This window comes from Oryzias latipes, chromosome 19, assembly GCF_002234675.1.
Source record: "Oryzias latipes chromosome 19, ASM223467v1".
NCBI classification, from domain to species: Eukaryota; Metazoa; Chordata; class Actinopteri; order Beloniformes; family Adrianichthyidae; genus Oryzias; species Oryzias latipes.
In genome coordinates, this window is record NC_019877.2 from 24711004 (window position 1) to 24735102 (window position 24099).

General features: G+C 44.9%; 1 protein-coding gene across 3 annotated transcripts in view; it reads left to right on the top strand.

Moving 5' to 3' along the window:
* Nucleotides 1–24099, top strand: part of LOC101174819 (glutamate receptor ionotropic, delta-1) — a 492295-nt gene that overhangs the window by 12534 nt on the left and 455662 nt on the right. The gene's annotated exons all lie outside the window — the stretch shown is intronic.

Below are 24099 nucleotides of genomic sequence, written 5' to 3' on the forward strand. Positions count from 1 at the left end.
GTTCATTCACTTTATCATAGACTTGGAAGATATCAAAGCAATAAAATACTGGAGGCTATTTATTGATTATGCTCAATGTGCTGCAGGCATAATCAGCATGAAGTTCAATCCAGATGGTAATATATTAAACACAGACATCCAACATTTTTATCCCCAGAATGTTGAAATTAATCCTATTTAATGTTACCATACTGTTGCTGTGAGCCTTTTGGGGTTCAGTTCTTCAGTGGGTCATGTATTGTCCTCTATCAGTCACTCCAGGTTCATGTCAATCATCCACAGCTGTCTGCTTTTCTGTTGGTTGTCTTCAGTGAGTAGAAGTGTCTGGTTTTCACGTCTACATTGTCAGGTCATCTGCTGTTGGTTTCCCCACAGATTGAGTCCTGTTTCTGTTGATTTATTTCATCCTTTTGGATTTTGGTTCCTACACCTCCAGTTCCTGACAGCTGCATCCAACCAGACTCTGGTTCTATGTTGGGATTCACAGCTAGACTCTCTTCTGCATCGTATCCTCTAAAGACAGACTGTTGATGTGTTTGGAAAGATTTGAATACAGAGTTTAAAGAAAGGCGCTTCTAATCAGAAAGTATTCCCTCAAACAGAGACATTTAGTATCAGAGCCGTAGTGAGGAAGTTATGAACCATAAATACTGTTCATTTACATAGTAAATTCTCCAGTGTTTTATTTTGAATTTAGCCATTTAGACGTCTGACCAAAGTAGAAAGTGACTCCTTGACTAATATCAAGCGTTTTTCCTTCACTGTCACGTCTTTTGGGTTCTTCGTGGGACAGCAGTTTCTCCCGCTGTCACTCTCTCTCTCTGAGTCCCACAAAGACAGAAGCAGAAGACAAACCCCCGTATTACAAGAAATGGGTTTGATAGAATACTGGGGGGGTTTGTAGCTACATTTCCTTGTGTCTCCAACTGAAAATTATTAATATTAATACAAAAACCAAAGAAACAGAAGGTACTTTTTAATGTGAGGCAAAAAGGGCAGGTGCTCAAGCACCCCTAGGGCCCTACACACACAAACACGCACGTGCACACGCACGCACGCACGAGAACACACACACACACACTGCTAGTGTTTGTCAGTCGATCTGTACTCCTGCAGACCTGCCATGTTTAATGGCTGCCATGGAAACGGACTCCACTTCATTTGGACAAAGCAAAACCTTGAGAATTATTTATTTTACCAAATCTAAATTTAGAGATGATGCAGTGGTTCCTCAGGTGAGGGGTTGGTGGTTTGATTCCTGGCTAACCCAAACTCTGATCCCTCAGTTACCTTCCATGGTTTAAGTCAAGAATCTTGGCCCCTCCCTCGTTGGGTGAACAGACGAAAGAGACATCAAATCAAGCAGCAGTAGCTATTAAAGCGTTCTGTAAGTGCAGATCATTTTTAATGCATTTTTTATGCTCCATGACTTAGTTTAGGATGAAACTTCTAACCTCCTTCTCCACGTCCTGCTTTATCTGGATTTCCTCAGTCATGTGACCTAATCTCCTCTTCTAAACTCTCATTGCCAAAGAGTTTCTGTGACATTTCCTCATTAGATTTGGAGTTTAGAGCCATAAGTTCATAAATCAAGAACGTGAAAGTGCTGGTTGTTGAAATTCTAACTGGTTTGTAAGCAAAGGCCTTAAAACGGCTCATAAATCTCAGTGTAAACCTTAATGGACTCCACTTTGGCTCCAGCAATCATTTTTGAGAGAGAAGGTGACACGTTTATGTCGCCTAAAATCACATTTATGGATCCTGAAGTGACCTCCTCCATCTCAACGGTTAATTCTGTCTAAAGAAAATCGGAGAAACGCTGCAGCTTGTTCCTGATTGCCCGCTCTCCTCCATGTCCAAACCATAACCTAAATGTTGTCAGAATTTCAGCTAAGGAGCTTCAGCCTCCATCCGATGGTCACCCTCCCTGTATCACATCTGTCCTTTGCGGCGGTCGTAGTGCCGTGTCCACGCTGTTGGTGAATTCTCCGTAGAGCAGGTGGAGGGCTGCTCTTCATCACAATAATGAGGGCGGCTAACAACTATGGTGGCTCAGAGGGTCATGGATCAGCAAGGTCCGCCCACCTGCCAGGGATGTGAATGCTCTCCTGGTTGGCTGTGCTGAGGAGGGAGGGGTTCATTCAGAGGGGGTGATGGGAGGGGCAAAATGATCACAGCTTTCTGTCAAAGTGCCAAACCTGAGGCGGTTGGTGGAGGTGTGCGTGTGTGTACGACGGATAAGCACCCCAAAACACATCAAATGCAGGACAACCTGATGCTGATAGTGGAGACATACTCCTCATTGATCATGATCATGACGGATGGATAGATCTGATACTGCTCACATTTCTGATGCATCGCTAATGTTGGGTTAGGGGTGTGAGGCGCTGTAAGCTAGTGGGAGAGAGTGTAAACAGAGAGCTCTCAGTAACTGTTAAGGGAGGGGGGTGTTCCTCCTCACCAACAGTCCCGCCCACAACTCAGAGGTAAATTTCAAATGAACTCCTGCAGCTCTGCAGACATTATGTCCTAGAAAACGAGGCAGGTTCTTTGATTTTGGCTAAAAATGTCAAAATCCTAATAAAAAGACCACTGGAAAGATGAAAATGGATCAAAAGATAATCAGAGGGGGACTTTGAATACCAAATCTTGAGGAAAAATGCTTTAGTTTTCTTATCAGGGTAAAAACTTTCATTTCCAGGTTTAAAAAAACATCCCATTTAGAGGAAAGCTGACTCTGCACTTAAAGGTCCCTGTGACTGAGGGGCCACTAACCAGAAAGGCCCCTCCCCCCGCATTGAGCTTTTAGTACAGGACTTGAAAAAACGAATGTTGTGCTCCTGCAAGAGCATGATGATAACGATGAAGAGGAGGGAGAATACGAGGATGATGCTCAAAATGATGACGAGGACGATAATAGATACTACAGATAATGATGATGATGGTGATGAAGACCGCGGCACCAACAGAAGAAGCAGAAGGTTTTTTTTCTCAGACTCTGAGTCATCAGCTGAGCTCTTCCAGCAGGTGACCGGGAAGCAGTGGAGACTCAGGTACACCAGCACCTCAATTGGAAGATGTTGAGTAACCTTCATCCCTGTAAATATTTCAGCAGTCGATACTACGGCTGACAGGATGGCGTCCACAGACGGTCTTTTAGATCACATCACACTTTTCCATTAGGGCTTGTCAGCTCCCATTTTTTGTGATTTGCCGGGGGGGCGAGCGGGAAGTCTGGCTGCTGGAATCCGGGCTGCGGATCGGGATTGCTTTGCTGCTGCTGTTTTCCTCTGGACGCCTCAGGGAGAGACAGACTGCTGCAGAACAGCTGCTCGGTGTGAGTCTGGGGGGGCGTGTCCTGCTGGCTTCACTGTTTCTTCAGTGTTTCATTGAGGCCGGCACTCTGACGGCTGCAGAGCCTCAAAGTCTTTTGAAGGAAGTTTGGTGGATTGCTACCATGACACTCTGAGATTTCACTCTAACGGCAGAACCAGCAGCAGCTGTGGATCTGCTTCATCTGGACTCCAAATGATGGCTTTGGGACATGACTCTGACATGAACTACTTTGTTTTTGGGCGTCTGTCATGTCTGCTCAGACTTTTGGTGGAGTTCCTGAGATTAACCCTGCTGGTTAGTTTTCTTCCTTCTCTACTTTTTAAAGACTTGGGTGTTGGATTATATGTGCCCGTCCAGGTTTATGTGGCAAAAAAAACGTAACTAATTTTACATCATGTTTTTCTGACCTCCACCTTTCCCAAAAATACCATTTACAACCCTCAAGGCACGTTCACACCGGGACGAAGTTTAACGCCTCGTGACTAAACAAAGGGCACCAATGAGAGTGTGCACACCGACGCGAAAAAACGGCACGCGCCAAAGCGTCAAAAAAAAAAAAAACGCCTCGGGTCCGTTTTTTTTTTTTTTTTTGACGCCTCGCGTCGAAATCTATTCGACCAATGAGAATGGCCCTTTTGCACACGTGTCTGGAGCCTCTGAAGTTACAGTAAAACACAACTTGGGGGCGCTCAAACACAAAACTGCCTTGCTGAGCACACTTACCAGCGAAGAAGATAGACGCCAAGAAGCGTCTACACTGCCGCGAAGAAATAATGACGGACATTCTAAAACATCCCCGAACCAAGCACCAGTTGGAGCTACTGGAAATATTCATGTTTTCTTTGTATGATTCTGACAAGCGCGTAAATACTTGCTCTCTTCTTCTGAGGGAAAAGCGACTTTAAGAAGCGTAAAGTTGCGCAGCGCCACCTTGTGTACAGGACTATTTCTGTTTACATTAAGCGCCATCTAATGTCAGGGAACGAAATTGCATGTTCACTCGGCTCATCGTCAGCGAAAATCGCCTGGGTGTGAACACAAAAAACGTGGCGAAAAACGCTGGCGAATAACGCTGGCGAATATTCGTCCCGGTGTGTACGGGCCTTTACAGTCCAACATAAATGTCTCTTATGTCCAAATTCTCTCTCTGCTCCCTAAATACTAAAAAACTATCTAGTGGCCTGGATTTGGACACCAGGCTCACTGCTTTTTACTAAAACTATTTACGAATACACTCTTCTGAAAATGAACATTTTGACAATTTATGAAAATATATTTAAATACGTTCTTTTCATATGAAATTGTTTAAACACAATGCATTGTGGTCTACATTTGCCAATAGTGAGCATTGATCCACATTGTTTTTTTTATTTATTTGAGACTTCTGGGAAATTTCCAGGGCACTGGATTTTGGAATTGTAGATTCAGACAGAACTAGAAACCAAACCCCCTGTAGTTCACTGAGTAGAGAGTAGTGAAGGCATTTAGCTTTACAAACCGGATGTTGAGAACATTCTGTTAGTTTTCCTGATTGTAGCTCTTGTGTTGTTGTTTACCGTTACCTTGGAGACAGCAGCCCCCCTCCATGTTCATGCAGGTATGTTCAGATTTAATCAGGCGGCGTGTGGCGGAGCGTGAGTGAGCAGACCGGCCATCTGTTTACTGGAATAAAGGTTTCACCTGCAGCTGCACCTTCAGGTGGTGGGGGGTCAATCATGTTTACCTGATGAGCAGAACTTGAGATTATAATTACATGATCATATCTAATTAAATTCTACACGGGACACAGTTCGGTCTGCTGACTTGCTTCAGTGGCAGTTTGGAGAATATTCTAGAGAGAAAACCATTACCAGGTTGGATTAGAGCGCTCCCAGGGAGGGAGGGGGCCGGCTTTGACGATGATCTGAGGAAATCTCAGAATGAGAAATCTTCTTTACCTCTGATTAAAACTTGTGAATAGCTCTAAGAAAATACTTCCCTGTACTCAAACTTTAGCTCCAACTTTTTCTTCTTTACAGGGACATTATGACTCACTATCTCTGTGTCTGATGAGAACGTTTTGTTCTAAAACAAAGGTTTTCTGTCTCAACTGCTTTTCTACGGCACGAGCTCATTAAACCTTTGCCTCTGACTTGAGGATGTATCATTGTCGTGGAGTAAGCCTGCCCCCACTTCTCATCATCAATCTGTTTACAAGACGCACACAGGTCTATTTGTCTACAAATGGATGCATCAGAATGGAGCAGAGCTTGTGCCCCACCCGGCGTATTTCCCACGTAATAAATACGATCTTTTTCAAATGACACGATTTCATCTGCTACCAATTCAGAACGATTTGATCCTGCTCTCCATCATCAGAAAATGTTTTTTAACATACCTTTTTGATTGGGGTGGGTCTTTAATACACTCAGCTAATCCAACAGTAATGGAGAGATAACCTGAACCTTGTTGTCACTGAATGGTCTGGTCCGGTCCGGTCAGCTTTATGGTCCAGGCGATTCAGGTGAGCGTTGATCAAAAAGGAAGAAACTAACGCTAACAAACATGGAGGTCATCCAGCACTTTTTCTTTCTTCCTGGCTTTGATCCTTTGCTTTATTATGTCCCAAAGACCTTCAACCAATCAAGGGGTTCAACAGTAGCTCAGCCTTAACCGGTCCGTTCTATTTTTCTATGGACCTCCAACCAACGGGGGCCAAAGACTGGAATGGTTCAGTTCAGCTTAATGGTTCCATTTTATAATGACAACGCTCCAAATGCTGGACTGGACCGGACGGGACCGGGCCACTTAGTGGAAAAGAGGCTTTATTTAACATCAGATATATCTATTAAAGTGCTTACTCCTCACATCACTACATCAAACATATTTTTATAATAAAAATTAGTTTTCTGGTTAATATTCTCAAATGTACAAAAAAGTAGACCTCGGTCTGGAAAAAAGCCCTAAAAATGTTACTAAATCTATTTTTTCTATGCATTGTTTGATGTTCTACTGGAAGCAAAGCTTTAGCTGGGACAGGCCAGTTTAGACTGGAACATAGCCGCTAAGATGGATGAAGATTTTATGAAGTACGGCTGAAATTGGTTCTGTTCAAGTGTTTCACTGAAGATGACATGAAGCCCCCCCCGTAACACGACATCAGCTGCTTCCTGTTTGGTCACAAACTCTTCCTCTGAAATGGTGTCAAGCCTCAGAGTTTATCTGCGGAGCAGCTCTCACATCCTGACTGATTCCTAACAGAAGCTTCATTAATAACTGCTGAATTAATCATGTCTGAAGCTCCCCGATAACCACTCATTTATCTTTTATGGCACAGTTATTAATTATGGAAATTGGCTGCATGTGAGGCACCATGCTTGTTGAGCCCTTAAAAATACTGTTCATTAATTAGAAAAAAAGTTTCAAATGTTTAATTCCTAATTATTCTAAAGTTTTAAACCAATAAAGTTGCAAAACAACAAATTCTTACATGATTTCTTCCGACGTTGCTCACACCCTTCAGATGCTAATCCATGGCTTCAGAATCTCTGACTTTGTATTATTTCCTCTAATAGCCTCAGACTTTTATGTTGAGAACTCTGCTGATGGTCTCCCAGGCTACCACAGTGGTTGCCGTGGCAACCCAGCTCTTGGTTGTGTGAGCCCAGAGGCAGGAGACTGAAGTTCAGGCTGGCTTGAGCAGGATCAACCTACTTTCATGACTGAACAGAGGAGAGAATCTGTCCAGAGCAAATGTCTGGTGCTTCTGCTGGGAATTGGAGCCCCCCCCCCCCCCCCCCCCCCCCCCCCCCCCATCAAAGATCCTTCTGATCTTCCACAGGGAAACAATAATTAACGAGCTGGTATGATGAATTTGGCTGACATTCACATGAAGCTCTGCTGTCTGCTGTTAAACTTCCTATTAGAAAAGGGATTCTTGTTCAGACTTTGGAAATGAGTTGTGATCCGTTCATCAGAGGAAAACCCATCAGAGAAAGATTTCTGCCCTGCAACAGTCCTGCACTGAAGGACCAGACTGTTTATGCAATTCTTCTTTACTGCGTCTCTCAGCAAAAATGTTGCCATTGCCACAAACTTGAAATGTTACCTCTAGTATCCGGGCACAGTGAACGGCCCCCACTGGAAAAAAATGATGACATCACCAGAAAATGTTATGTTTGTAAATCATATGTGAATGAATCATGTCGATTGTCCATAAAAATAATCAATTTAATAGTTACTCATTTCAATCATGTTGATCCATGTTGACACCATTACATTGGATCATGCCTGTAGAAAACCTCACCATATCATGAGATTATGCCAGATTCCTCAACTACACCTGGCTGCGGCCTGAATGCCTGAACGCTGCAGAATGTTGACCCCGCCCACGATGAGACTGTCCTCTTCACATTTTACAAGTTTCCATGTCCAGTATTCCCACCTCAGGGAAGTTAAGGAGAACATCGTCTCATTCTGTTGAACCAACATCTTTCAAATTAGTGGCTCAGTTTTTGTGAAATGCGGCCCAAAAAAATTGTTAGAAAGTTCAGAAATGATTACAAAACGACGGCCACTTTGTGGAAAATTAGGAAGTTTGCAGATTTTCACATTTTCCCACAAAAAGAGAAAAGAAAACTTTTTTTCGAGCAGTCTTTGTGAAATTTAGCCCAAGTCTATTACAGCAACCAAACGGTCATTGACCTCAGACCATCTTGAAGTTTCCCCCCCAGCAATGACCTTTTGTATCACCTACACAATCAAACTCCTCCAAGGGATTTCAGTCTGTCCCCTCATAACTCCATAACTCCTCCAGCATCATTGGGATGCCACCTAGGGAAAAAGTCTTGGGTTTCGAGGTCGGATATGTGCCGTTCTCCCTGTTGTTGCACATTTTTTATTGAAATATTGTGAAAAAGTAAAACATGAGCTCCCGGCTTGAGTTTCTGTTGTTTCTCATTCATTTTCTTGTTTGTACATTTAACCCATAAACCTTTTGTTGACCGCCGAGTCAGGTTTGTGTTGGCTTTTGCCGTGACTTCAGGGTCTGTGGCTTCTGCAGTCTACATCCTTCCTCTGAACTCTTTTGGGGTCATTTAAAAGGACCCCTAAAAAACTGATGTAATGACTGAAGAGATGAGGGAACAAAAAGACTGTGATCATCTGTCGTTATTAGCAGAGGGAACGTGTGACCACAGGAGTGAAAGGTCTCAGCTTTAAACCCTTCATCCAAGTGTAGCTTCCTCTTCCAGCTCTGTGGTTTGATGTGTGGACTGCTCCTGATGCAAAGTGCTTCTCATTTACAACAATGACGGCAGATGCTTTTTTAGAAACGCCTGCTCCTGCTCTGTGCTCGTCTCCTCGCCGGTTTTCATCTGCCGCCGTGTGCCGCTTTCCTTTTGCTGCCTGTCGCCTGCAATTTCCCTCCATTGAGTTGGCGAGTGCCGGACCTGAATGCGAGCTGCTGCAACTGCTGGTGTGATGCAGCTCCAGCGCCGAACAGTCAGAGTGGTTCCACACGGCTCAGCGATGAGACGCCGTCTGAGTTCCAGCTGGCATCAGCCTCCTCTGTGATGCAGCTACAGAAAGCTTCAGAGAGATCGCAGCGCTGAAGATCTGCACATGTGAAACCTGCCTCAGAGCCGGTCCACGTAGGTCAGTCAACTGCAGATCCAGCGTCCAGGACTGTGCTCAGAGGATGATAACCGCTTTAGCAGACGGTTTGAATAAGCAGCAGACATTTCTAAGCCTGTATGAGGCCGTTTCTGAAAAAGTCACTCCTACATTTCCTGTATTTTCTGTAACTTTGGTCAAACATGCTTTGGATGAATGTTGCATTCATCTGGAAGATGGTCGGATGTAAAAAAAATGCAGTGTATGACGAGAGTTGGAGACCTGTGGATAGAAGTCATGGTCTTCTGCTGCTCCTTACTGGGCGTCAGCGTTGGTCTGCTGATGTTTGGAGCTCAGTCGCTGCTCAAAAGGTCCTGCTTGTTTTTAGAAAACACTCCTTTGTTGCACAACCAGCAGCGGTTGGTTCAGAAGGAAGAAAGACTGCTGTCAGGTTGTCTGGTATGGACTGAACATGCATGAGCTGCTCCACACGTACAACATCTAAGATGTTTTAGCAGCTGACGTCCAAAACATGGAGCCCAAGCTGAAGAATCACTGTTAGTCGTACCATAATGTGCAGCGCACCGTTAAATCTCTTGAACGGAAAAAAGACGATGAACGCATTTTGAAGACGATTGGAAGTAAAGCGGAGCATGAAAGGAGGATTAAACTGTGGATGATGGCATTGATATGCTACGTCAGCTGCAGCTACAACAAACAAAGCAGACGAATGGTGGCTGTCTGCTACAACTGTAAAAAAATACTGTGAACCAACACACAAAAGAACATCTTGGGAGGACTGGGGGGCACATTTTCATCCCATCTCCGCATTGTTCAGCTGCTCATAATCTCCAACCAGTTCATCTGATTCATGCTCTGAAACTGATGAAGAAAAGCAAAACTCCTCTCAGCCCTTCCCCTTTAGGACTAAACAAAGAAGTTTAATTTGGGCTCTTAATGTCGGAAGCTAAACTCAGCATTTGATCTTAATTATTTGCTGGCTCTGGGAACAAACTGGACCTGGCAGATCTTCCGGTTTGCTTTAGAAGATGCTGCCCACAGGATTGGGATCACAGCTGACTGAGTTGCTCCTCATCAGGAGCTGCTCTGAGGCCAAAACAGGCCTGGGGGTGGGGGGTGGGGGTTGTAAGAAGGCACTGGTCCAAACACGAGAAGTTAACCGCTTAGGCTCGCTCAGATCCGACTTCTGCTGAAGCTGCAGGAATGTCGGGTTGGAGAAGCACAAACCAGTGGAGGATGAATGTTTTTCTGGAGCGCTTTGAATTTTGTTGATGTTTTTTCTTCACAATACATTTTTTATATATTCTTAACAAACTCCTTTTTCATTTTAATTTTCAAGAGTGAGTTAAAAAAAAACAGGTCAAATCATTCTTTGATTCCCTATATTTGATTTAAAATAAAATCCTGTACCGTTTTCTAGGACCTAGTTGCTGCAGAGCGGCAGCAGTTCATTAGAAATACATGAGCTTGAGGCTCATCAAGTGTATTTAATACGTCGCAAATTAGTTTCCAACTGCTTGTTTTCGTCTGCTCCTGATTCAAATAGATCTGCATAAAGAAATACTCAGAATTTTAAACTCAATTTTCTGCATATTTATCCTCCATCATCAGAAATGGAAAATTCTAGGATCAGACAGCAAAACACTGTTGGTTTCCTGCTGCCTCTTCAGCCCCCTGGGTTGTTCATCACCGTCCCACCTGAGACTTTGAGACTTTGGAAGAGCTCAGCTGTCGGTCCACACAAACATTCAGCTGCAGGTGATGGTTCCCTTGGGCCTGCAGATGATGGTTCCGTTGGGTCTGCAGGTGATGGTTCCGTTGGGTCTGAGGGTGATGGTTCCGTTGGGCCTGCAGATGATGGTTCCGTTAGGTCTGCAGGTGATGGTTCCGTTAGGCCTGCAGGTGATGGTTCCGTTAGGTCTGCAGGTGATGGTTCCGTTAGGCCTGCAGGTGATGGTTCCGTTAGGTCTGCAGATGATGGTTCCGTTGGGTCTGCAGGTGATGGTTCCGTTGGGTCTGAGGGTGATGGTTCCGTTGGGCCTGCAGATGATGGTTCCGTTAGGTCTGCAGGTGATGGTTCCGTTAGGCCTGCAGGTGATGGTTCCGTTAGGTCTGCAGGTGATGGTTCCGTTAGGCCTGCAGGTGATGGTTCCGTTAGGTCTGCAGGTGATGGTTCCGTTAGGTCTGCAGGTGATGGTTCCGTTAGGTCTGCAGGTGATGGTTCCGTTAGGCCTGCAGGTGATGGTTCCGTTGGGTCTGCAGGTGATGGTTCCGTTGGGTCTGCAGGTGATGGTTCCGTTGGGTCTGCAGGTGATGGTTACGTTGGGTCTGCAGGTGATGGTTCCGTTGGGTCTGCAGGTGATGGTTCTGTTGGGTCTGCAGGTGATGGTTACGTTGGGTCTGCAGGTGATGGTTCTGTTAGGTCTGCAGGTGATGGTTACGTTGGGTCTACAGGTGATGGTTTCGTTGGGTCTGCAGGTGATGGTTCCGTTGGGTCTGCAGGTTATGGTTACGTTGGGTCTGCAGGTGATGGTTCCGTTGGGTCTGCAGGTGATGGTTCTGTTAGGTCTGCAGGTGATGGTTCCGTTGGGCCTGCAGATGATGGTTCCGTTGGGTCTGCAGGTGATGGTTCCGTTGGGTCTGAGGGTGATGGTTCCGTTGGGCCTGCAGATGATGGTTCCGTTAGGCCTGCAGGTGATGGTTCCGTTGGGCCTGCAGATGATGGTTCCGTTAGGTCTGCAGGTGATGGTTCCGTTAGGCCTGCAGGTGATGGTTCCGTTAGGTCTGCAGGTGATGGTTCCGTTAGGTCTGCAGGTGATGGTTCCGTTAGGCCTGCAGGTGATGGTTCCGTTGGGTCTGCAGGTGATGGTTCCGTTGGGTCTGCAGGTGATGGTTCCGTTGGGTCTGCAGGTGATGGTTACGTTGGGTCTGCAGGTGATGGTTCCGTTGGGTCTGCAGGTGATGGTTACGTTGGATCTGCAGGTGATGGTTCCGTTGGGTCTGCAGGTGATGGTTCTGTTAGGTCTGCAGGTGATGGTTCCGTTGGGTCTGCAGGTGATGGTTCTGTTAGGTCTGCAGGTGATGGTTACGTTGGGTCTGCAGGTGATGGTTACGTTGGGTCTGCAGGTGATGGTTTCGTTGGGTCTGCAGGTGATGGTTACGTTGGGTCTGCAGGTGATGGTTCCGTTGGGTCTGCAGGTGATGGTTCCGTTGGGTCTGCAGGTGATGGTTCCGTTGGGTCTGCAGGTGATGGTTCCGTTGGGTCTGCAGGTGATGGTTCCGTTGGGTCTGCAGGTGATGGTTCCGTTGGGTCTGCAGGTGATGGTTCCGTTGGGTCTGCAGGTGATGGTTCCGTTGGGTCTGCAGGTGATGGTTCCGTTGGGTCTGCAGGTGATGGTTCCGTTGGGCCTGCAGGTGATGGTTCCGTTGGGTCTGCAGGTGATGGTTCCGTTGGGTCTGCAGGTGATGGTTCCGTTGGGTCTGCAGGTGATGGTTCCGTTGGGTCTGCAGGTGATGGTTCCGTTGGGTCTGCAGGTGATGGTTCCGTTGGGCCTGCAGGTGATGGTCCCGTTGGGTCTGCAGGTGATGGTCACGTTGGGTCTGCAGGTGATGGTCACGTTGGGTCTGCAGGTGATGGTCACGTTGGGTCTGCAGGTGATGGTTCCGTTGGGCCTGCAGGTGATGGTTCCGTTGGGTCTGCAGGTGATGATTCCATTGGGTCTGCAGGTGATGGTTCCGTTGGGTCTGCAGGTGATGGTTACGTTGGGTCTGCAGGTGATGGTTCCATTGGGTCTGCAGGTGATGGTTACGTTGGGTCTGCAGGTGATGGTTCCGTTGGGTCTGCAGGTGATGATTCCATTGGGCCTGCAGGTGATGGTTCCGTTGGGTCTGCAGGTGATGATTCCATTGGGCCTGCAGGTGATGGTTCCATTGGGCCTGCAGGTGATGGTTCCATTGGGCCTGCAGGTGATGGTTCCATTGGGCCTGCAGGTGATGGTTCCATTGGGCCTGCAGGTGATGGTTCCATTGGGTCTGCAGGTGATGATTCCATTGGGTCTGCAGGTGATGGTTCCGTTGGGTCTGCAGGTGATGGTTCCGTTGGGTCTGCAGGTGATGGTTCCGTTGGGCCTGCAGGTGATGGTTCCATTGGGTCTGCAGGTGATGGTTCCGTTGGGTCTGCTTCAGTGTCTTCTTTGTCCCCGTTAGACAGCAGGACATCTTTGTGATGCTGGACTCTGTCTAGCTGCATAAACTCCTGCATAAACGGTGGAGCATCAAGCTCCGGCGCTCGACAGAGGCAGGCCGTTGTCTGCTGACTGTTTGTCTGCGTGGATGTGAACAACAGTCACAAAAACGTAATCATGGGACCAGGAGTGAGCCGGCGCTGAGTCTGAGAGGGTTTGTAAGATCTGCATCCTCCGTCACTTTCACAGGAACTTGATCCTGTCTCTTCATGAAGCATTTGATCCCCTTCAGCGATTCATCTAAGCTGAGCGTGCAGAAAACGTTCAGCATCAGCTCCATGCAAACACAGAATCTGTTCATGCAAACATTCAGAAATCTTTGTTTTTCCTGAGCAGGAGTGAACATTTGAGAGGAAGTATCAGCGCAGGAGACAAACATCAAACTTCAAGTGAAATTTACAGCCCCTTCCCAGAAAAAGCAGACAAGGAAGATCTGCAAGGAATGTTTTCTATCCGACAGTTCTGAGACTTCCTCCTTTTGGAGCAAGAACGCAGGTCAAGAGTCGTCAACATAGTTACATATTTATACAGACAATGTTGTGCACAGGAGCATTGCATGTGTGTGCATGTGATGTGCTGCGGCATGGAAAGGCAGGACAGGCCATTAAAAGGAGGCGCGACATCGTGTCCCTCTGAAAAATGGATTCCCAGCAGCAACATGAAAGGACGGGCCTCTCCCCCATCCGTCATGCGTTAAGCCCCCGCTCATTTAATCACTTCTCTGTAAGTCTGAGTCCGTTTCATCCACCCCCACCCCCCTCTCCCACCATTTTTCCCTGCACACGTTTGCCCCCCCCTGTCTTTCAGCCAGCTGGGCATCCATCTACAGTAATGAGACTGAAGAAGCTGTCAGGTCTGCATGCACAGGGCAAAAAAAAACATCCCACCCAGCAGGACTGAGGATGGGGGGCTAGAAAAACACCAAATGATGGAGGTTATCGAGACTGTGGTCCATGGAAATGGCACAGAGGTTCAGCCTGGTGTTCTGAATCCTACAGATCTCCACTCATGCTGGAGCCCCCATCTCCAGGACGTCCTGTGGTTCAGTGGCTCTGAACCTGCATGGCCCTCTCTCATCTCATTTGTTCTTCAGAGCTGCTCATGGATCATTGATGAATCCGGTCTGTTGGATTAGACGATGATGTTTTTCCTGTTGACACATGATCTGTGAGGTCACCCTTTGCATTCTCCAAAAATGAAGCCCACAGTGGGACAACAGCCGATAGACATCAGCAATGGGACTGGACAAGGTAAAGTTAGAAACTGTGAGTCCCATTCACACACTGGTGGTGGCTTCGCTGCCAAACACTTGGTGCCAACCTTCCACCAGAGGCAAGGTGGGGTTCACTGTTTTACCCAAGAACACTACAACACATGGGCGGGCAAGTCGGGAATCGAACCTGCAATATTCTGATCAGAGGTTGACCACTCTTCCACAGCACCACGTCCGCCCATCATTATTCATCCTTTTGTTCAGAATAACCATTTTTGCTCTGATGTGTTTTTCTAAACATCTTTTCTTCTTCTCAAGAAGGATCTTTTTTCTTTATCACAAGGTATTCAAGTTATCAACTGACCAATCAGAGGCCTCAGTAAAAGCATGTGATGCCCGCTGGCCCCCCACCTCGATCTTTTGATTGACTTATTCTCCCCTGTCCGCTCTCATTGGAAGGGGAGTGTTCTTTGAACAAGCTCACTCATGATTGGCAACAGTAGTTGCTATAGAAACCTGACTCAGACCAATTCAGAGCAATCACTGTCGTCTGGTTCCAACAGGGCAACGTCTGTATCGTGGAAAAATGGCTTTATTTCACGAGGGAAGTCATTTTCTATGGGTGTGGCCACACCCACTTAAGTTCTCTACAGTATATAGAGTCAACAATGTATGGATGGCGTCCTTTTTAATTCATGGAAGTGCCAACTGTTTGGAAATCGATAATAAAGGAGAAATGAATGATTGTGGTTTGTGTCAGGTATGACACCAAGTCTTTCATATATTGGAATAGAGCTGTAAAGGAAAAAGCCTGGAGGGAGATTCAGCAGATTTGCACCTCTTTGCACCTGTAGGTTCATGTGTTGTCATCGGGTGGCGACAGAGCAGTGGGAAGACTACATGCTAGAAGCGTGTTCAAGAACTCCTGCTCACCGCGTTCTCGGATGTGCATCACAAGTCCGGTGTGAAAATGACATTCCCACATTTGAGCTCTAATAAAATAAGGCTTTAACAAATAAACTACAACTTCCACACTTGCCAGGAATAGGAATTAAAACAACAAATTCTCTTTATCTTTGGAGTAAAATCAGACTTTTTCTACATTTTGAAAACAAAGACAGATGATTTGATGAGGATTTGATTGCTCTTACCAATGCTAGAGTTTGTTCATTTTCCACCACTGGACCATGAGCTGGAATGAGTTTAAAGCAGGTAAAGCTTTCCTCAGGAACGTTTCAAACTGGTGTTTGGCTTCAGAGCAGCCAGAGGTTAAGTTTCTGCCTCATCTAAAACATTTGGAATCATTTATACATGTTGCTCGTTATGATGTGCCATTACATTTATCATTATTACTGGCACTTTTTTTAAATCTACCTCTGCTGGTTCCAAGCCCAGTTTGAGAAGGTTGCGTCAGGAAGGGCATCCGGCGTAAAACATTGCCAAATTTACCATGCGACTTGTTCGCTGTGGCGACCCCTGATGGGAGAAGCCGAAAGTGGAAGAAGAAGAAGAAGACTGGCACTTTTTTTAAATGGGCGCGTTATCCAGATTGATTTTTCTGCCCCCATTTGCTGAGGCCGTCCCTCCTGGAAGCAGTTAGACCTTAATTGCTCTGAAAAAGAAAGCTTGGATTGCACCGAGCAGGACAATTAACAAAAGGTCATTTCCAGCTCCACTGCCGGAAAATGTGAACGCCACATATTAAACCATTCCTGTGAGCGTTCACTGCGTTTCTATGGGCGCACCACAGAGGATCTGTTCTCCTCCAATGGTCGGCTGTCCGTCACACGATGTGGGTGGGATTTCAGTTGTTGCTGTGACTGCTGCATCCACAGATTCCAGTCTGGGATTAAAGGTGGGAAGGGGGCACCTAAAGGGAGAGCGTGCAGAAACTCATCTGGCAGGCAGTGCAGGCTTTCAGAGGTTGTGTCTTCCCCTTGACTGAGCTGCATTATCTGAATGAAAAGATGAGCCAAAGGACATAGAGAACGCGCCCACCCATACCCAGGAACCAGAAAAACAATGGATAGATTAGGAGGTGACAGAACTGGTTACTTTCTTTATAGTTTTTCTCCACAAACATTTGCTTTAGTGTTTGTTGTGAAGGTGATCCGGTGGAATTGAACATCCATAGGGTCTTTTGTGTGGTGCACTGAAAACACTACTAGGATTTAAACTTAACATCAGGATTTAGACAAACACATTTATTTCACATTTAAATCGGCATGCTTTTCAAAAATCTATTACCTATTTTTAGTAGAAAATTCTTACCTTTATTAATAAAATACAGCAAATATCAGAAGTGGGTTAAATCCATTGACTGTCTATAAGAACTGGACTGAAATGGTTGACTTCCAGCACCAATCAAATGAAGTCCATTCAGCCGCCATTTTTTCTTGACACGGAGGCCGCCATGTTGGAGCCAGACGACATCAGCAAGCAGTGATCGGTCCCAGTCAGTTTCAGGATTTAGCTTGTTGGAAGCCCACACCCCTACCACTTGAAAGGGCGCTACACGAAATCAATCAAACATTTCAAATGTTCACTGCGAGAGCTTGGAGGCATCTGATTGGTCAGTTTATAACTTGAATAACTTCTGATTTTGGAATTTGAAGCCAGTGGTTACTTCCTGTTTGCACCTCTAGAGGGGAGAGGCCACCCCGTCCACTTGTCATGGTCCAACACAGAGTGTGACTGTGGGTGACGGCAGAGCTAAGATTCAGCTTCTGTCTGCTGGATGTGAACCTCTTCCAGGAAACAAATGTGCATCAGAAGCCTAAAAAGATGCCACCTCCTACATCCATCTTCACCATCCTGCGCTTTTCATCACATCCTGTTGATCTTCCCTTCAGCTCCTGCAGCAGCACATCGAGTTTGCAGACATCCTTTTACATTCACATGTTTGCTGAAAACATGCCTCTACTGCTCGTTTGAAGTCACCTGACTCATGGAATTCACAGATTTGATACTGATAATGATGCTGAGCCTTTCTGATGAACACGTGGGCGGTCCTGCAGATCTTCATCATTTTGACCTAAAAATGTCCCTTCAGATTCAAACGGAAAGTCTTTGTAAAGCCGGGACAGATGAGCAGCGTATTAGAGAAAAAGGATCATTGAACCATTCAGAGGCTGCCTCTCCCGAGTTTTTCCTGCGTTTAGTCGTGTTTTTGTTCCAGCACGTTTTTATTTTCTGTTTTCTGCTGCTGTTAGAATAAATCCTTAACGAGTTTTTCTTTCTTCTTGCAAACACATAAAGTTTCTGCAGAGCAGTTTGATTCCATTTTGGCTCCAGTGGGACCTAAATCATTAAAATATTAATTACAAATGCATGAGTAAAGTTTGTGGTTTGAATTTAGTATAAATAATTTCCGCCTCTAAAAAAATGCAGCCAGCTATACCAGGGAGCTGGAAAATTGGATAAAATAGTCTGCTGACATGCAGGACTTAAACTTTTACAGATGATGGCTCAATAAGTTAAGATCGACTTTATTTATCAAATTCAATTCAAAACCAAAAAAAATACTTGCAGATTAAATCTGTAAAATATGGTCTAAACAGTTCTGACTCATTATTTTTCTTGTAAAAGAAGAAATTCATTTGAATGAGATTATAATAAGTAGCACAAAAACAAAAGTTCAATTCAAACCATGGAGGATTCAGGAAGAAGATCGTTTCCACTTCTTGTCATGACTCCAATGACAAAATAGAGAAAACACATTTCTGTTGTAAAATGTTCCTCTTTTTTTCCTGTTCTGATCATGTGATAATTCTCCAGATTGTTCTGAAACAGGAACACTTTGATTCCACAATCAGGAATTCCCAAAGCAACACTCAGATGATGATAACTGCTCAGACTAAATAACCTTCCCTTCCCAGCGGTGGCTGGTCTGAAAACAATGTGGAGACCACAATGTTCCTGATTTTACATGCTTTGAGCCCCAGAGCAGAGGACAGAGCTGCAGGAGAGCTCCTTCTGCTGTCTTAATGGCACGCCGCCTCATGAAGCAAAAGCATTAGGTGTCAGTAAAGCAGCCTCTCATTACCAAGAAGGTTGCTGCTTGTTCCATGAAGGACGAGCAGCAACTATCAGAGATGGAAGAGAACAGAAAATCCCAAACATGGATGAATAAAAGATGCGAGTATGTCTGTCTGAAAGGGAGCACCTTGTTCCTTCTGAGTAGCAAATAAAAGCCAGATCTGACATCGTTAGTGATAGTTTATCGCCTAACTTTTAAAAAACTGCTTTAAACTCCGCTATTGCAGAATAGTCTGATGAAGACTTGCATTTAATGAAGACATCTCTGAATGGAATTTGCCATTTGAATAAACAGCTCTGAAGACCTGATCTCTGGCTTGTTTCTCTTTGACAGGGCCCCAGTTAAGCAGAATTGACCTCTGTGGTCGTAAATCACCCAAAACGTCATGTCCACGATTTTTCTTGTAGCTACTTGCTTAGTAAAAGTACAGGTATTGAACAGCAATGCATAACAACCACCCCTCAAAAATAGCAAAGAAAGGGAGTCAGACATGTGGAGGCTTTTTTCAGCTTCAGTCCCTTTCTAAAAGTATCTGCTCTTAATGTAGACACACAAATGGTTTTGACCCAGCAAGTGGGTCTTTGCTACGAGTGTGTGTGTGTGTGGGTGGGTGGGTGGGTGGGGTAGGTAAACCAAAAAAACCCTCAGTAGTGAATGAAGATGTTACACCCCTGTGTAGGGGCTTATGAAAGGATGTAACATAGAAGTAAACGGAACTTATTAAATACCACAACTCAAAAACTCACAAACAGCTCCAGGGTTGAAACAAGCTGCAGATTTACTTACAGAAAAACTCAAAACTTCACAAAAACAAAGAAAATACAAAGATCAAAGCCTCTAACACTCAAACTAAGTAAGTTCTGTTGCTGGAAGGGGGGGGGGGGGTTGTCTCTCACCTACAGTGAATTTATGACCACCATAGTTCTGCTGAGCAGAGTATTATTGATACCTGCATTACTGCATTCCATGCTCTTGTTTAACGTTTCTCCCACATAAGTAAGCAGTCAGCACATGGTAAAGATAAATTCCCCATCAACCTGGATGAGCAGCCAAACCTCTTCTAGAGTGACCTGTGAAGAACAGAGTCCTGTGATCACATGACCTAAGAACCTTATCACCCAACTACAGGCAGGCCTTAGTCACACCTGTCTGCAGGTAAAAAATGACAAACCTGGATGGGGCACATATCTGCACAATGTTAGAATTGTAGATCGTCCGGTGACCCCGTAGAGAAAACGCTCATGCATTTACAGGCATGCTGCAGGCGACATGTTGAAGTGAACACTTATACAACACATAAGGGTAAAGTGGGTGAGACAGGCATGTCATTCAGATTTTTTATCTTTTCAACCCTACTCTGCCCAAATAACCCGCTAGTGCTGTCTTTGTGGTAAGTGTTTGCTCCTTCTGTGCAACCTGACTGTCAAAGATGAGGAAATTAGACAATCAGAGTGTAGTTTGTGTGGACATCCTACATGCGTCCTACTGGAATCTACACAACACGTGCACACACATTTGGACGGGCTCAGGAAGGAGCACCTTATCACCAACAAGAGTTTGGCGTTAGGGTAACACTTGTACGTCATAACTGTGAGTAACTTGCAGTAAGTAGCCTTACAGGTACCAGATGATACACTCACCACACACATGACAATCGTATGATCCATTTTTATAACGTCCCTTATGTAGTCGTATGTACAAGCTTCAAGAAAACTGTAATGCTACGTACACACCAGGCATGATGCCTTTTAAAGGATTGTGCTATGTGGGTTCTTTAAGACGCTTTTACCACATGGTATTTCCACGGGAGTTGTGCGACCAGACACCAGCGCACGAAAGAGGCTGGGTACAAAATGGTGCTAATCTTTTAAACCTTGCTCTGGCTTTTTTTCACAGCTCTATATCATGAAAGACTTGGTGTCATAGAATTTCAGCCGAGCACAAACCAGAATTATTAATTTCAGCTTTGTGATCAATTTTCAAAATAAAAAGGACGCCATGCACGACTAAAACCGAGTCCCTGATTGGTCAAAATTCAACTGGTTTAATTTTCAGAGCATATTTAGCGTTTTGTTTGTAGAGCCTAAAAACTGACCTAAAAACTTGTAGTAATGAAGGCTTAGATCCAAGACCTTCATATATATGTGTGTATATAAAGGCTTTTCATGAGACGTCACTTGAACGCGGGTGGTCAAGGGTGGTGTAAACAGCATAAGACACATCTATACTTCCCTCAACATGCAGCCGCTCTTCTCTGTGACCCTCGTCTGGCTTTAACAACCCAAAAACCTGCAGCTGATGCCACATGCTGTGATGTCACACAGCCTTCAGCCTTGCTGGGTCTGCAGCTGAAATCTGTGCGGGGTTTTTCTCTTTAACACATCTTTAACTGTTATTGTGATGACTTTAAAGATGAGATTTGTCTTATAATTGCTATATATGATATTTACTGTGTGTGTGGGAACAGGGTGTTATTATTAGGAGGAAGAGTCAGACTTCTCTTGCTTCTCTGCAGAAGAGGCTTACACAAACTTAAACTCCCACTCTGCTCTTCAGCCTGCTCAAGCTCATTTCAATGCGTGGGAACAACGCTTCATCATATCACAGATTACAGCCCAGCTTCTTGTATAACACATACGTCGGTGCATTACAGTTCACCCTGTAACCTAAAAGCTGAAACATCTGTCTTGCCAGAACCTGTAGACTACATCTTTACTCCAGCAGGTTCAGGAATTGAAAAGCATGCCTGCATCCATTCATGCTTTGGTTGGGCTGTGGTTGGTTGGCTCACGTTTGCAGCGCTGCAGCCTCAGGGAACACTTAGCCTTTATTTAGCATCACTGTGTTAAGAGTTTGTGTTGGTTTCTGCTAATGAGGCAGTAAATCAGCATGTAAACAGTACTTGAGCGTTGACCTCTGCTGCAGGAATGGAGTAAACCATTCAGGGTTTAAATAAAGCTTTTGGTCTTTTCAGCAAAAGGAAAAGGTTTGGTTTTGTGAACTAAAGGTCCTTAACCCTTTAACGCCTGTGATGTCGCCTGTGATGTCTAAATAACACACACTTTGACATATCATAACGCCATGACTGTTCACACATTTGGAGGACATGTCAAGGAGTTCTGATATGTCAAAGAGTCTTGCCAACGTAAACGGTTTTATTTTACAAAGGTAAAGTGTTACACAACGACGTAAAGCCACTTCTGCTCTGCTCCAGAATCCATTGGAGTTACATCAAATGCGTAAACGCTTAAAGAGTTGCTGTTGTTGAAAGAACGTCTACATTGTAGCTAAAGCTTCAGCTGTACATACGTTGGTTTATTCTGTATCCTATTTCTGCTTTGATGTGGTTTATGTTCTGTAATCTCCCCTCCCCACTCACACACACCAACATACACTTGTCTTCTAGGCGTAGATAATTCCCCATCATGAGGTCATAAAGCCTAAGTAGGTGATAAATATCAGATGAGTGATGCTTAACCCTCACCGCCTCTCTATTTAGCCTGTTTCCATGGTAATAGATAGCCTTAAAGGACTGAAGAGGGGACTATGGGGGGCTGTAATTCTACTGGGAGCAGTGGGAATGATGCTCTTTACGAGTGTGACCATGATCCAGCAGCAGAAGGTCCTTCATTTACACTCATGTCCCACAGCTGCAGTTCTTGATGTCAAAACTGTAAAAACATGTCGAGCTTTTCTATTTTTGCAGAACCGTTCTGACACAAAGTCATGCTAGATGTTTCTATTCTGGGTTTTACCCTGTGGTGGAAGTATCATGATGAGGGTTGGTTCAGTAGGTTGGGTTCAGGTTCTAAAGCTGTAGTTGGATCTTTGAAAACATTCAGCTGATAAAAAAAATGGGGGAATGTTTATGGTCTACTCATTATCTCTTCTTGTCTCACCTGCAAAATGAAGAGAAGAATATGATGAATCATTCTTTGGTATGTGGAGGTGGGGAGGTTTACGGTGTATTTCAAATTGTTTTGCAAATTGTATTGTGTGTCAAAAAGATGAAATGATTTATTTTTCAATGAAACTCATGATGGTATTGTGTCTCTGGGCTGTTTGGATCACTGACATCCATCTCAGACACCTGTGATCATTAGGTTGCCAGGTGAGCTTGAATTAAAGGAAAAACTACGAAAGGAGGACGTTCCGCATTATTAAGCAGACCAAAATTTTCAAGCAACATGGGAAAGAAAAAGGACCTCTCCACTGCTGAAAACCTGAAATAGTGAAACGCCTTGGACATGGTATGAAAACCTTGGGTATTTCACTAAACCGTCAGCGTAATCATCACACTATTGAGAGGTTTGTGGCTGGTTCAGAGCCTACACGGGTTGGTGCAGATAAAGGCAGACTGAGGAAGGTTTCTGCCTGACAAATGTGTCGTATTGAGAGAGCAGATGTTAACATACCATTACAAAGCAGCAAGCGCGTATTTAAAGGTGCTGGTGGCTCTGGAGTCCCACAAACATTAAGGTGTAGGATCCTCCAGAGGCTTTCAGTTATACATCAATTGCAGTGGACCCAGACATGCATAAAGACGCCTTTTCATTGCTGTTCACTGACGAGTGCCATGCAACTGAATGGTCTGGATGGATGAAATAGTAGGTGGTTGGCTGGTGGCCACCATGTTCCAACAAGGCTGCAATGTCATCAAGGAGGTGGCAGAGAAATGTTTTGGGCCGGAATCATGCGGAGGGGGCTGGTCGGCCCCTTTAGGTGTGAAAATGACCTCTGAAAACTATGTGGAGGTTCTGACTGACCATTTTCTTCCATGGTACAAAATGAACAACTGGGCTTTCCGGTACAAAAAAGGGGATAAACTGATGGGTTGGCCCCCCCATCCTTCCCTGACCTCAACCTTATTGAGAGCATCCTCAACAAAAAATGTCCATGAAGGTGGGAGGATGGATGGGTGGATGCAAGAATTGTGAAGCTGCTACAGGTCCTATGTTCAAATGTAACTGGACCTACTTAGATGTTTTTGACAGGAATAGCTGTGATTTCAGTAAATATGACCTCCTAATGCAGCAAAGTCAACAAATCACTATTGTTGTGGAACTTTGTTGTGCATTATAATAAGGAAATGGTCGGTTCAATAACATTTAATATATACTCAGATGATCATTGACTTGAAAATTATGCTGACTTTCACTTTCATTTCATATCTAGAAACATATAATTTGCATAATAATTGGAAACGCTCTACATATCCAGATGTTGCCTTGAGCAACAAAACAGACTTTTTCTCCAGATCTCAACTCTATAGATCACCTTTGGGATGTGGTGGAACGGTAGATCGGCATCATGGATCACTGCGTGATGCTGTCATGTCAATATGGACTAAACTCTCTGTGGAATGTTTCCAGTACCTTGTTGAATCGATGCCACCATGAATTAACGCAGTTTTGAAGGCCATCCGATACTTGCAAGGTGCATCTAGTAAAGTGGCCATTGAGTGTAGACGAGACTTTGCTGAACTGAACTGAATTAGATTGGACGGATGTGACCTGTGTCTGCACAGAGCTACAGCCGGAGTCACATGCACCGGCATGGGTGTTGTGGGTTCCTGGGTTATTCGGCGCTGTACAGTTGTAGAAAGCATCTTCAGAGGAGTGCAGGTGTGTCTTGCAGTTTCCTTGAGGCTTGCA